Here is a 16,634-nt window from a genome sequence, read left to right on the forward strand (position 1 = left end):
GACAAGAGTGAGACTTTAGTGACCTGATGCGTTCCGGCGAAAAAAAATGTGGCCTTTTTTAACATGGCGTTGGCCTGTTTTAACGTTGATTCATACCTTAAGACTGATGTCCTCACCTCTATGCCAGCGGCTCTCCCTGCACTGTGGCCTCCTAATGCTAGTTTTAATTAACCAGAAATCAGAAATGCAAACTAACAAGAATTTTGACAAAATACATTTATTTGTCAATATTTAATTTCAACCAACTCTCCATCATTTAGCTGGGGACATGTCTCATGTTGTAGGTGTTTGTCTCAGATTTTGATGCCTTGACAGAGGCAGGAGGCTCCCACTTAAAACACTGTGGCCTAAGGCAGTGCTACCTTTACCTCAGCTCTCCTTGTCTGCAACAGAAAGGTCATTAAAAAGCTAATCATGTAAAACACCTGAAAACATCAAGTGATTTTTGATTGAATGAATGTCTTAGCAGCAGACTCAATGTCCATAGAAATACACTATTACATACAAAAATATTGAAGAACAGTTCATATGAACATTAGATTAAACAAGGCATTTGTTTCATTTATTATGTATTTATGCTGATATAACCTACAAGTGCAATTCATAACACTGCTAGTAGCTGAATAAGAGTTTTAATTAATTTAAGTTAATGTCTAGCACAGACATTAACTTAAATTAATGTCTGTGCAACCATAAAAATTGCGATGTGATTTTTTTTCCCCCATATCGTCCACTGGTATGGACGATACCAGTGGACGATATGGGGAAAAAAAATCACATCGCAATTTTTTCTTCGTAAAATCACGATCACAATACGATTTTTTTCATTCAAAGCATTTAGACTATTTTAAAGTTATTTACCAATAAAACAAACTTATTAAACTTAATTCACTTACCTAAAACCATCGCCCTAAATGGGAAAAAAGGAATAAAAGATAATTTAAGACAAGGTCATTTTCAGTTTTTTTTAAATTGTATGTAAGCAATCTTGACTTCTAACCCAGTGCAATGTCATCAAATGGGAAACACCACTTATTTCCTTAACACTGTTTTTACCTATTTTTAGTTATTTCATGACTCTGATCATTGTGACTGACCATATGTCCTATCAGGCAAGAAAATATGTTTTTAATGTTTTTTCAGTTGCATAGGATGCATAGACTTCAGCTACATTTGTTCGTGAATTTTCCTTTGTTAAACACTTCCAAGCATTCATTTTATATGAAATATAACATGTTTCCTCCTTTAAAACAGTATTTCTGTACTTTTGAACACCACATGACCAATATATATTGATAGGACAGAGATACAATGAATGCTAATACTGAACCCTAGGAATAAATGAGAAAACAATGCTAATATGGCAAAACAACATGGCTAAAAAATGTTGTTATTGGTCTGGTACAATCGTCTTTGCTCACGAGCTTAATGTAATTGTACAATGTCCTGATAAATAAATAAATGAAATTCATTAAATCACAAACAATGAGTGTATCTAACATTCAGCTGTTGAACCAATTAAAATGTTGCTACTGCTTTTGCATTGGTTGCTATAAGGGTTAGCCTTGCAGGCCTGTCACAAGATGACCGCCACGTCTGCCATGTTAAGGAGCGTTGTGACCGATCTAAAGTTTTATTCAATACCTTTGTGCATTGAGTTCCCTTGTGTGTAAAATGTGCGGCATAAATGAAGTTGCCTTGCCTTTGTGTACAGTAGTGTACGGTTACAGAGATACTGTATATTAAGTTTACTGATAAGTGCCACTCAATGTTGCCTATTAATTATATGAGCAGGACTTAACCAGCGCAACAGAGAATAACTGTAGCCTGTATAGCTTTAGTCTGTATAGCACCAGATCGGCATTAAAGTGTTGGAGGTGAATATCCACCGTCCAACATGAAACCAACTTCACTGTGGTGCTAAGCTCTTGCCTCCCTCCACCCCTTCTCCCTTCCCCTCTTTTCCCTTGTCACTAATAAACAAACTGAAGTTGTTGTGTTCATAATGGGTGAATAAATAAATAGTGCCATCTTAGAATTAAGGGCAAATAAACAATACAACAAACTTTTTCGGATACATAAATCTATAATGGGTCTTTAGACAAAATAAAATATTTAAACTATGATCATGATTTTGCTGGAAAAAATGTAGTTTATTTTTATTGTTTTTAAAGTGACATCAAATTATGCTATGTTATGTAAACAGTTAGCGCAACCGCAACTTTTGCTTTAGCAGCGCAAAAGCCGTACAAAATACCCCCAGCCTGTGAGCCAGATAGCAAAAGAATAGGTGACATGTAGGAGGTAGCAGCGCACCTTTGGATGAGAGATCATCCATGCTCAGCAGAGCTAAGAGGGAGAGGAGGAAAGGCGTTTACGAGACAGAAGATGCACAGCAGCACACACTCGACCAGAGCATGTGCGGAACTCATGGATAGTGTGGCAATGGTGAGATAAAACCATAAAAAAGATGGGGAACGCAGTGACACTCCATGTCCGGGAGGAAGAGGAAGTTGCGTAAGTGCAGAATGACACAATGAGAGAAACTTGGAGGAATGCCAAAATACAGTAAGAAATCCATTCAACTCTGACCCACAGCAAAATAATAATAATTTTGCCATCAAACGGTCAACCCAGTCTCAGTGTTTTTTTTTTGTTGTTTTTTTTGTTTTATATAAGGAAACAATGTTCAGATGTAAGTTGTCACTAAAGCAAAAAGAAATAGCTTCAAGAAAAAGGCTTTTTTCTCAGCTTTTTGCTCTGAAACTGAAGATTTGTGTAAAACTTGCTCTATTCAACGGCTGATTACAAAAGAACGAAACGAGCCAGAAACAAATTCTTTTTTTTTTGATGAAAGTAGAGGCTTCAATCTTTCAGAATTTCTCAGATTTTAGATAGTCATAGTAGAAAATATTCAGTCAAAATGCTCAAAAACAGCTGGCACTGAATGAGTTAATTGTGATATATTAATATATAAAGTGTGAAAAAAGCAGGCTGCACTTTGCTTATCACTTACCTCCTCACTTAGTTCTACAAGTCGGCGGATTTTCAGTCCTTTGGCTCCTCCCTTGGGTTTGAATATACTGATGTGCTTCGCAGAAAAGTGATCCAACTGGGAGAGAAACTTTGAGACGTACAAATTCATCGTTGACCTTAAAAAGATGTTTTATTTATAATTCACATGAATAGAAAATTAATATTCACTAAACACAGAAATGAAGAAGGCATAAACAAATCACAATTAATAGCATGTTGCACACATGACTGCATAGTTCATTTTGCTTGTAAAAATTTTGTCACAATTCAAAACATATTTTGATATTAAGTTCATGATTTAGACTGAATACATTTTTTTTTTTTTTACAAATATTATTGTGCTAACAAGCAAAAATTCCTCAAAGCAGAATCTGCTGTATTATATCAAAAATACATTCTAGTGCTTAGCTCTTTAGACTTTTGAGAATACTGTATTCAAGTTTAGTTTTGAGTTTATTTGAGCTGCTTGCATATTTATTGTCTTAAAGATTTCACATCATTACACAGTCATGATAATCGATAACAAAATCCTGCCACAGCTGATCTGTACAAAGATGGCACGTTCACACTTTGGTTCCTCGCTGTTTCTGGCCGAAATGACAGTCTCCCGGTGTCTACTGTAACTGGCAGCTACTGCTACAAACACAGCAGTAGCTAACACATGTTGCGCTCCCTCCTCTCTTACCTCGCTCTGTTCGCTTGGTAGCCAGTTACCTATTCAAGCTAGATGACGGTGTCCAGAACGTTGCAGCTGAGCCATGTCTACACAAACACGAAAACACAGCACTGTAATACACCCCTAGTTTGGGAGCGGAAACTGCTGTGTATTCGGCAGCACGGCAATGCGCCTCCTCCACCTGTAAGGGGCTAGCAACACCTGCTAAGTTAGCCGTTGGCAGCTAAAGCCTAACGTTATATCCAAACGTGGGATATATGAAACATATCTTGAACAAAAATTTGACCTCGCAATCTTTACTTACATAATGAATTGCTTACGATAACTTCACAAACACCTGGACAAATTAGCTTGACTTGTAATTACCACCATCCTAAATTACTATATATTGTACAACAACATGTAGGCTATGACTTTTTATGATGCTACAGCGAAAAAGTTTGAATAATTTCACAAAAGAGTAAAACTTACCATTTAGATGTGAGTCTGGCCCGTGCAAGCTCCTAAGCACATGCTCAAGATGGCGAATGTGAAAATGGTCTCAGTCAAGTGAAAAGTCAAGACCCGCCCTCGCCCAAACTTGTTTAATTTGGGTTCGAGCATGTCCAAAGAATTACATATGAAATGTGTGTGTGTCCGTGCACTGGTGGGAGGGGGGGTTAGTTTTTTTAGATGAGTAAACTAACACTATAACACACACACACACACACACACACACTCACACACAGCAATATAAACAGTGAACAAAATTGGGTAGTTACATACCATCTCAGACGGAGTCATTCCTCTTGAGACTTTCTTTCTGAAAACATGTCGACGAGTTGGTGTGTGTTGTGTGAGGTGTCTAGAGACAGCTTGTCAAGACCTGCCTTATGTTGCTTCTGATTGGTTTATTATTGTGTGATGCCTGCCGTGGTTGGTTAGATTTAGGCACAAGGAGACATGGATTGGTCTGGGATTGGTTTTCTCGGTCAGTCAATCAGAGTTACTCGAGCTACAGCAAGCCATGAGGACCAAAGTTCATTATCATTAAAAAAAATTAATAGAGTATTGAATGGGGAAATAGAAGCGTGAGAAATGTCAAGTGTGGCATGTGGTGTGAGAATGCGTCAAATTGCGTGACTGTCACGCTCAAAGCGTGAGGCTTGGCAGCTCTGCAGATTACATCACATTACAAAATATGGGTAACTGTAATCCGTTAACAGTTACAGTTTAAATGGTTGGTTATTGGATTACAAGTACATTGTTAAAATCAATAGATTACACTAAATTACTTCTCAGTTTTCCCAGGATTATAAACTCCCAACATGGCTACGTGATGCTTTTCCCAGAAGCCCCAATGTAAATATGAAAAAACCTATTTGCGTTGGTCATGAGCAGCGGGAGGAGCTGGTGCCAGAACCGGTAAGAAAGCATTTGTTGTGTGGTCTCTGCAGCACAGAGCACATATGGATGCTGTGAGATGATGGCTTTATAAAAACTTCCTCAGTCTGTTCATACTTTCCATTGAAGGGTGACAAAGTTTGAGAAACTTTGTGAATATTTCAACCGGGCAACTGTCAGCACACAGGCCGATGTTAGAGGTTAGGTTATGATGTTAGAGCAGAGAACAATTTATCTATGGAGGAGATAACTCAGGTAACTAAAGAAATGTGTGTGTGTGTGTGTGTGTGTGTGTGTGTGTGTGTGTGTGTGTGTGTGTGTGTGTGTGTGTGTGTGTGTGTGCATGTCCGCGCAGACTGTGTGTCCGCCCTCGCGCGGGTGAAAACGTGTATTTAATTGCAGATGTTTTTAACTTCATGTTTTATTACCTGCTATAGACATGCCACATGACCTCACAGGTCACGTGATGTATGACCCTTTGTCGTGATGAAAAAACAAGCCACCGCAGGAACCGTTTTAGTGAAGCAGAGAGCCCACAGCGACGGTGAACTGTTGCGCTGTGTTTGGGTGTTTTAACATGGCTGGGACTAGAGTACACAAGGCTTTCTTCAGGAAATTAAATTAAATTAAACTAAACTAAACTAAATTAACTAAATTTCTTTTTTTTTTACATTGATCCAAATGTGCAGATCTTTTTTTCACACAAATGTATGTCATCAATACAATAGCTCAGATTCTGAAAAACCAGCATTGCACACTCATATTACAGATGAAGTATGAAAAATTAGCCTTGATTTAACCACATGGCGTCCATTATGAATAAAAGCAGCTACTTCACAAATCCAGCCACAAACAAACTGGTTGTGAGCTTCCAGTCCCTTGAAACTTTTCATGTCTTTCATTGTGCATGAGCTAGATGTAAAGACGAGGTAGTTCACAATGTCAGGATAAGTCACTCCCGGGAAATAAGAAACATCTTCATTCCATTTGTCAACAGGAACGTTGTGGGGGTCATTCCCGCCTATCAGACCCAGTTTCTCCTTGTACCGACTTCTCTCAGTTTCTGGTAGAGTGTCAACTTAATCCGTGGCCTCAGACATATTGAGGCCAAACAGAGACGACCTTCGACAGTCATTTAGGACATGGGCTGCTTTCAATAAGTCCAAAAATAACACTATTATTCAAGTAAACACACCCACGCAGGTGCATCCGTATAGGGCCGTCGTCTTCCAAGATGGCGCTGGGTCAATGTGCCGTGACGTCAGTCACAAGGTTCTATTGATTCCATGGCTGCTCCGTTTGTACGATGACAACATCAAAGCTATATTTTGTATTTTGTAACATATCACACACTTCTCTTATTCTACATTTCACTGTTCAATTAAAATGTGTTGCCTGAACATGTTGTTATTGAGAGCTGAACAGTAATTCTGATAACTGATTTATTAATATAGTTGCCATTTTAATGCAGTTGTTGATCACATTGATTATTGATCAATATTATGGCTTCTGCCTGTTTGACTGTAAATTGTCCAAATATTTGTACGTTTTAAACTAAAGAAATGCTTGAAAATGGCACATATTGATTCCAGACCTCATTGGTTTGTTTTTTATTTGATTTGCTTCCTTTGATTCATCCTGATTTGATACTTTGATGTTCAGCGGCTCGTCTCTCACAGTGTGAACATCTCACTAGTATTTAAACTAATAACTAGTTATACAGAGGATGTTTTCAGATAAATATTAAATACATACAATATTTTTTAAGACAATGTTTTGACCGTGTAGAATATTTTTGTGTTTAAATTGAAATGTTCTTGAAAAACCTTGTGTAATAGACTAGTCACCAGTCGATAAAGAAATGTGTAGTCGACAAGAATAATAGTCAGATAGCAACGTCCCTATTCTCTATCTGGTTATTAATGGGTAGTTACAGACTGTCTACAGTTAGTGCTAGGCTGTTTCCTTGCATGCAAAGTCCTCCATGATGTGGTAACATGGTTTGTTGAACAGACTAGTTGACTTAACACATTACATATGAAACAGATGATTAAGGCTGCAACAAAGAATTGATAAAAATCAACTTTTAATAGCATTGGTAACAAATGTCCTCATCGATTCGTTGTGTTGTGCGATTTATGTCACTGACCGTAATGCAGAGCTGTTTGCTTCACCTGTAGAGATTTGTGTGTAAAATACGAGCTTGACATGGCATGTAGGTTGGCCACCCGTCCCTAAAAATACGGAATCGTTCCGTATTTGGCCAATAAATGATGTGTCACGTACTGAGCCAAAATTGAATGTTTTTTGTTCTGTATTTGCATAAATGACACTAGACATATTCGTCAGGTCGTCCGTCACACACGCACACACACAAACCACTAAATTTGAGAATAATGAACAAAATAAAATGCAGGAAATGCTAAACCCAACAACATTGTCGTGGCGGGATATACGTAGGACCCCCACTCTGTGTGGTCATGTGTCCTGTGTACCTGGCTATGTGCATGTGGCGCTGTCACGGACTGTTGGAGAGAGGAAGAGATGACACACACCAGCACTGCACAAACCTAAGCATGTTTAACTGTACACCCAGTGCCTCACCACATCCTCCTCAAAAGAGAAAATGTTTGCAGAAATACAGAAGAGAGTGGGAAGAGGCTCATCATTGGCTATATAGCAATTGTTAATGATTACAAAACCAATTGTAAGGTGTGCCGGCAAGAGTTTTCAGTGTCACACGGAGAACAACAATGTCGATATATAAAATCTGAGAAGACCCAAGCGTCAGTGTTGCAGTTCTTCATCCATCCATCATCTCCTGAGGCTGATACAGTAAGGAACATCATGGTTGGCTTGATTTGATAAAATACTTGGATTTGATTTCATGTTTAGGATGTGGAGGTTTTTAAGTCAAATGAAAGACAATTATTTATTATTACAGTAGTATTAGGCAATATAAAATAGCATAATATGTATATGATTTTAACGAACAAATCAACAAATCATACTGATAGGTTAACATTAAATAAATAAATACATGAATATTTTAAAGAAAAAGAAAAAAAAAAAAAAAAAAAAATATATATATATATATATATATATATATATATATTCCCTAGATCAAAAAATGTTTTAGAGGTTTCTGTATATTCAGTGGTTCCTAAAGTGGGGTACGTGTACCCCTGGGGGTACGAGAACCTCTCAGGAGGTACACAGAAAAATAATATAAAATAATAATTGTTTATTATTTAACTTTTTTTTTTAAAAATTTTTACATTTTTACAGACTTTTTTCTCATCCATCAATAATAATTTGTGGCACAACTCTTTAAAATACACCAGCAGGTGAGTTTCAAATTCTAAAACAAGCAAAACATCAGAAATAAATTAATAAAAAAGGCCTAAATTCAAGGTTAAATGTTGGATGAGACACAGGAGAGAGTTTAGATGAGCCTGCAGACACAAATAAATAAAATAACGTGAGCTAAGGGGTAAATGCGAAAAGAAATAAAGACTAAGGGGTACATGGGGCAATAATGTTTGGAAAACACTGTTCTAAGTAAAAAACTGTTTTTTTAGTGTGGTTTTATTGTTTGGATGACCTGGCTTTCTTTCCAGTCATAAGACAGGTAGCAGAAAAGTACTGTTTGCGTACACTAATAATGATGGCACTCTCCTCCCCGCTATGTAACTGCAGCCGAGATGACACTGGTGTAACACACAGACAAAACCTAAGCTACAACAGTGCTGACTGCTCACATAAATTGGATCAAAAGATTCTACAGATTCAAAAATTCAGATAAACCCCTCCCATTCTCCATACAAACGGATGCATCGAATAAAGGCAACAGGAAGATGTTTCCCGTTGCTGTTCAATACTTCAGTCCACAATGCGGGGTCAACAAAATGCTTGATTTCATAGAGAATCCAGATGAGTCTGCTGCTGGTGCCTCCCCAGGTGATGATGTGTATGTTAAAAAAGAGGTGTAGTGTAGGTGTAGTGTACACTGAAAGAAATAACTATTAACATTTACTTAGAAAAATACTCGTAAGTATTTGCATGATGATATTTGAATTAAATTTTACTACTCTAAATCAAGTAAAACTCTCTTGCCTTTATCAAGTAAAACCTAAATGGTATTTGTAAATAAATCTTACCCTACTAAATCAGTTTTATTACACTTGGTTATGTGAAATAATGAAGTAAGGTGTATGTGATTTTTTGGATATTTCTGTGTGTGTGTCATAGAAATACTGAGTAACTTATGTGTGCTGATCATATACAATAATGGATTACTTTATTAAATGTTATTTATATTTTATCTGTTGCATCAGTTTATTTATTCTTATTACAAAAATAAATATTAAGCACTAAATTTGAGTAATAACTACAACATGTTAAATTTTATTGAATTAATATGAAAAATCAATAATACAAAAATGCCAATATTTATCAACAACTTTTTTGTTTATTGACAACCTTTTTTGTCCAAGTTTTACACTTAAAAGAACAATGAATCGACAATTATTGTTATTACAAACAAACACAATGTCGTTTCTGAAGGCACAGCTGTGAGAAATGGCTGCATGCGTTTACAGCTGTATTAACATTCATGAACAGTTTCGTATTTAGTGCAACAAATGATTGCAGTAGAGTATTTGGCATTGCAGTAGACACAAACTAAACTTGACAAAGAACCAAAAATTTGTCTAAAGTCTGCATGAAAAAGTGACTTCCAAAACATAATGGCTTACAAATGAAATCCAAGAATAAAACCACTTTGAAACATGTGCAGGTGTTTCACCATAACAAAACTACTTGCTAGCATAAAATGCTATAACGGCAATGGCATGACAAGTCGCTTAAGCTGAACAAAATGTCATATTTTAAGTTTTGGACAGCAACTTCATTTTCAGGCTTTGTACTTTGGGGGATAGCTTTATTGCATCTAAATCTAAGAAAAGTTTCTGGAACACTTCAAAAGTGTAACGCAGTGTTGGAGGATAAGCAAGATTCAGGGAATAAATGAGACCCATTAGCAATGTACAAGCCTTTGCAGCATTTCCACATCCAGTCAGAATCTCCTTGCCATCAAGAACAATGGAAACATCCACAGGCTCTTCAGCATAGGAAGCACGAACAACAGCGATCTTCATGTTGTGCTGACAAACATCCTCCAAGTTGTCCACCTAGATAAATAAAAGAGAGCAATAGTTACTTCAGCACATACTCAACAGCGTACAAGTTTAAAGTAAAAAATGATATGCCCTAGCTATATTACAGTGAACTAAAATAAATAATAAACTTGAGTATGTTTTGTCTGTAACAGAATGATTACTAATTTAATAATCATAAAGGCAATCATACAAATTTCAAGTATTTTACCTGGCAATCTAGAAAGAGGTCGTCCTCTTTTTCACCAAGGTAGAGCATTAATCCACGAATCACATCTCCACGTCTCATCTCAACAGTTTGGTCCTGTAAACAGTCAGACAGGAATTTATTAATTGTAAAGAAAAAAATATTTAATGCACTCAGCACAAGTTCAAGACAGGTTCAATTGTGACCAAGTAAACACACCTGTCTCAGGTTGTCCAAGACAGGTCTCAGTTTTGCTCCAATAGCACCACCCTTCTTCCCAAGTACAGACAGCAGTTTTGGAGTGTAACTGTCCAGCTTGGACATGAATGTCGACTCAAGGGGAATGGTGGTTATTCTCCGAAACTCTTCTTTTGTCTGTCAAGACAAAAACAGCAAAACAAAGTTATTATACACGCATGTTAAAACCATTTAAAAAAAATGTAATTAACTCACCCCAGCTTCGGTAAAGAGCGCTGGCCACCTTTCTTTGAAGTCATCAGCAGCTGGACTGCCAGTTACCACCTCCAGTCTTCGATAGGAGAATGTTTGGGCCATTTTTGGATCGATCACCTTGTAATTGTTTTTCTTTTTATTATCTTCAAGTAGCTCCAGTCGTATCTTCTCTAAACTTTCAGTTGTCTCCCCTTGTGGGTGTGGAGGAACGTAATTCACTTCCGATCTTTTTGGTTTCTTACAGTTTTTAGCTGGATTTGTGTCACCAGGTCTCTTCCTTTTCCTGGAGTTGATTTCTAGCTCGGGACAAGGCACATCACGGTTTCTGAGTTTAGAACGATAATTATTCATCTTATATTTGAGACGATTTTGCCATCCATATAATCCAGAAAAGGATGTTGCAGGCTCCTTTAAGCATGGATGTTTCTTTACCAGGGCTTCAACAACAGCCAGTATTTGGAGACCTGAGGGGTAAGCTGTGTAGGAAAAAATGGAATCTGCAATTGTCTCAAGTACGTCGGAGGTCACCGCTGGATTGTTGAGAATGGTTCCATCACGTTCGTACGTGTCATTTCCGGCTTGAAGGAGCATCTCCACATTATGAGGAAAAGTTGGGATCTCAAAGTTTACAGGCCATTGTTTAGAGCGATACTCTGGGGATTTTGTTAATATTATTGTGTCAGCAGAGCTAACAGAGGCAGTATCAGCATCCTGACCAGACTGATCCAGGGAGAAGGAAGTGGAACTTGTGGCAGTCTCAGCTACAGGAGTCAGCGTGAAAGTGATAGTGGGATCCTCATTTTGAATGAGTTTAATTGTGTCTTTGTCCTTAATTATGTCAGTGGATGTCAGAGTAAAATACTGGTTATCAAAATCTTTGTCCATATACATAAGAGTGTGACTTCCAGTAAGGTGAAACTGCTCCTGGATGACAGCTAAAAGGTCCTCTACAGTGCTCGGGACACCCTCTGGTAGTGCCAATTTGTGAACTTGTGTATCTCCAATAACAACACGCAGAAGAATCGTGGAGGACATCTTAAAGGCCTTTCAAAAGCAAAGCTGAAAAAAAAATAAAGAACAGCACAAATTAGTGTGACAAATAGTTATTTTCCATGGCTATTTTGTTTTTTTTTTTTACAGTTCGCAAATATGTTTTTCATGATACTTCCAAAAATGTGTGTTATAATAAATATGATAAAGCCATGCTTTAGTGATAAGTGGCAATATTAGTAAGCTGAAGTTTAAAAATAAATGCTGTAATACTGTACCTAGTTGGGTAATGAGATGTGATGTTTAAGAGAAACCATTCGCTTTCCATCCACCACATAGGCAATCAGTGGGTATGTGTCAATGAGTTCTGAGTGCTTTACTACTCTGACTATGCCAGTGGACTCCAGCATGAAACCTCTGAAATGTTCAAAGTACCATGCAGTTTTTAGTTTCACTACAAATGCTAAGCTGTCTTGTGCAACAACTATTTGTACTATTTCTGCAAAGTCAGGAAAACCAGTGGTGGAGCCATGTGCCAACATCATGCCAGCACTATAGGAAGTGCCATGATATTCTGCTTTCAATGTCAAATGAACAACTGTCTCAGCAGGAAATTCTTGTGACATGTATTTCTGTATGTCCTCATTTACAATGTCTATTGGAATGCTTGTCATTTTTGTTACAGTAATTGCACATTTTCTAACATCTGGGCCATGGAGTGTGTATGAAATCATAGCCTGGTGTTTGTTTGCCATAGACTTCAAAATATTGCGGAAGCAGCTGGTCTGCCTTACAATCTTTTTAAAAAAGTGATGCTTGGCTTCGAATCTCATTGTCCACAGGGACACAAGAGGACCAAAGGCTTTAATGAGCTGCGGGTAGTGTTCTACAAAATGATGCTTCGGAATGAGTTTTTCCTGTGTAAAGACACTTTTAAAGCGAGATCTATGTTCGGCAATAAGGCTATCAAAGGAACCTATGCTTTCATCTGTGTGGGTAGGAGACATGGCCAACTCAACAACATCTTTTAATGTCATTATTAGCTGCCATGCCTCTTCCTGTTCAGGAACTCTAGTTACAATCATGAGTGGGAGTAACCTCAAAAGGCACCAATTTTCATGTGCGTTACCACCAATACTCTTTCTTGCTGCAAAGTTTAGTGGGATACCTTGTGGGCTGTTGGTCTTGTCTTTCCATTTGTATGGAAACTGTTTGATGATTTGGTTGAGCTCCTCCAGTTTGAAATATTTTTTCTTAATGAAAATGTCTATGCTCAAGGCCAACTCTAGAGGTACAATACCCTCAAGCAAATCATGCAAGACGTCAGGAGGGTATCCTGTTTTAACATGAAAATGACTTAATCTCTGAGTAACTGTGCAATGTTTCTTAACACCATGGCAATGGCTCCTACTTGTCAAAGCTTCCTCAATGTCCAGCTCGTGTTGCTGCTTTGTTCTAACACGGAAAACTCCAGCTCTGACCTCAGCCTCCTCAAACTGTGATCTCTGTCCCACACAAAATCGACAAACATAGGACCCACTAAAACTTTCAACAAACCCAGCCAGGGAGTGAGCACCAAGATTGTCTGCAATCACAGAAAACACAGTGCCCTATACAGTTTTCCCTAAACTGGGCACAAAGACTCCATTTTCTTCAAGGTTTTTCAAATCGTTCAACAACGGCTCAAGAACACGAGAGTAGCCATATTTCTTCACATCATTTGCCTTGCACAACACTGCCAAATAAATAGAAGACAATGTAGATCTTAAGACAGGAGGAATGTCAGCCAGCACCCAGTAGACCGCAGTTACTTTATGTTTCTTTCTGGAGGTCCCTAGGGGATTGCAAATTTTGAAATCATCACAATACAGCAAAAGTGAAAGCCTGAACTCCTTTTCAGCAAAAAATGCATTCTCCTTAAAGTGGGAACCATCACGAAACGTACAATATTCTCCTGAGGTAGAACATACTGCATTCTTTAAGATATTTTGGACAATGTCACTATTTTGTAAAATATGTGACAATGACTGCAACACTGGTACATATTGATAGGTTTTTCCATCTTTTGAATCAAGAATATATTTAACCGACTGTACAACAGAGAAATGCTTCTTTATATACTCTTTTCTGTGATATGCTGAAGCAAGGGGACCACCATCACAGAAAGCTACACTAAGAGGGCTAAGTTTGCAGATACTGTTCATCAAATCTGTAACCAACTTTGGATCTGGACTGCTGTTGTGATTTTTGAATGTGTCCAAGATAATACTTTGGATTACAGGTAGTGAAGCAGAAGAACTAATGAACTGAAGCTCCTCAACAATATCATCTATGCACCTACTAGGGATATTATGGATGCAGTCAAGTTTAAGTAACAAGGCACTAAGATGATCAATAATGGCTTTAACAGAGTCTCCTTCTTCCACTACAGTTTCTGAACAAACATCTTCATTTTCATCTGATAGAGTTACATCTGCTTCATCAGCTTGTTCTGCGTTAGTTAAAAATGTCTGCAATAACGTACTTTTAAAATCTTGAAGACAGTGAGGACTGAATGAAGCGAATTTAAACTTTTGAATGCACTTGGGCAATCTGAATACAAGCAGGGTAAAAACCGACCATGGCCAGAGAATATGTGCGTTAATCTGTAATGTTTTAGGAGTGCTAAACGTGTTGCTGCCCTATAATTGCAAAGTTTGCATATCCATCTCATCTTAAAAGCCTACTGGATCTCCTTTGTGACATCTGCTCTCCCTAGACTTCAATGTATGGCTCCCCTGAAAGACAAAATTACAAAAGAAACAAAAAAGAAATGAGGAATTAAATTAATTAATTTAGTGAGCAAACAATAAATAATGTTTACAGTTAAATGCTTACCAGACTGAAAGTGTGTAGTATCTTAGTGGTCTCAGTTAGGATTACTTTGCTCTCCCCTTTTCTAAAAGACACATTTTAGGTAATTTCAAAATTACTAATGACATCATCTTTGCTGTGATTGTGTGACCAAACTGTTATAACAGTATAGTTAACAGGTAATAAGCATGCACTGATGGAATTTTGGTACAGAGATTCCAAATCAAACATACCAGCTGGTGCTTGAAGGGTTTATGCTGCCTGCCGTTTGTCTTTTGAGAAATATGGGTCACTGTAGGACAAAAATACAAAAAGAAAACTTATTTAATCAATGCATTTAGCTGGTAAACAATAAATGTTTATAGTTAAATGTTTACCCGAGTAAAAGTTCCAAATGAATCTGAGGGATTTCAGTTTCAGGACTTTTCTGCAAGACAGGTTTTAGAAAATGACTCAAAATGACTAACATCACATTGTTGTGATTGCGTGAATTAGCTGATAAACAGTATAGGGGTTTTAGAATGTATTAGTGGTGATGAACAGAGAGAGGTTTCACTGCTTCAAAAAAGCCAACTCTTATATAAAAAAGTAATATATATAATAAGACAAGACGTGCCATTAATATTTGTTAAGCATAAGTAATAATCATAAGTATCAGTCGCATTTACATAAGTGGTTATTTTGTTTCGCGTCGTGAGAAAGTGAGACTGTAATGAAAAGCATGATATCCAGAACGAGCTCCAAATCTAACATACCGGGGCACGGGGGGCTTAACGGGAGCGCACGGTCCTCTGTTCACAGCCCAGAGATAAGTTTTAGAAACGAGAACAAGCTCTTTGCAGACGAAAGAACAGGCATTCCCGTACAGTCTCAACACACCCGCCATCGTTGTTTTGGTTGACGAGCACAAGTGACGTGCCAAGGCAAAGCCTGATGGGATCTGTAGTATTTACCGTAACAGTTGCGACACTTGCTGAAAATGTATGGATTTGGATTTTGCGTTAATTGTTTTCAGTGGTTTGCATTCGGTTCTTTCCTGTAGCGAGAAGTAAAAAATTTAAATAAAATTGCGAAAATACAGCTCCAACTTTTTAGTAGAGGGGCTTGTGTGGCCATGCTTGTGGCGCTAGCATCGCAAACAGGTGCCTTGTTTTCTTAACGTCCTCGTCTGCGATAATATACTGAAACAAAAAATATGTATATTGTTGTACGAAAAACAGAAATGAAAAGTAGTTACTTACCTTAGCCTTTACATGTTTGCACATTGGAGTCCTGGAACAGCTCCTTTGACTGAATTCGCCTTTGGTTAAAGAGTCCGTCCTAACCGACTACCAGACTGAATCCCGGGTTGTAAGGGTCCCACTGCGCATGTGCCAATTCAAACTTGAGCTCTGATCTTTTTGGAGTAAATTTTACTCGGGTTTTCATAATGGTTACAATAATTAAAAAAAACAGATTAATACTAAAATTACAGTAATTGTTACAGTTCCTATACAATTCATTATTTTAAATAGCTAAATCACATATTAGTACACAATTTTAAATGACAAAAGTTAGTAAACACTGAGACCTAATTTTACAAAGTAGGAATTATGTAGTTTTACACAATAAAATTTAGTACACCCAAAAGTCATTTCTTTCAGTGTAGAAAAAAGTATTAATTGAAGCTAGCTTGCAAAATAATACAAAGTTTATTAAAACAAGCAGAATCAAAAACCAGTGCAAAGACAAAAATCCTGGTGGAAGAAAAGGACTTCAAATCATGTTCTGAGGCAAAAACAGGAGAACTGGAGATATCAGTTCAATGAGAGCAAACGGGGTCAAATCATGCTCTGAAAAAATTCAGCCAAGCAAAGACATATATGATTTGACGGGAAAC

This window comes from Gouania willdenowi, chromosome 6 (assembly GCF_900634775.1).
Source record: "Gouania willdenowi chromosome 6, fGouWil2.1, whole genome shotgun sequence".
NCBI lineage: Eukaryota > Metazoa > Chordata > Actinopteri > Blenniiformes > Gobiesocidae > Gouania > Gouania willdenowi.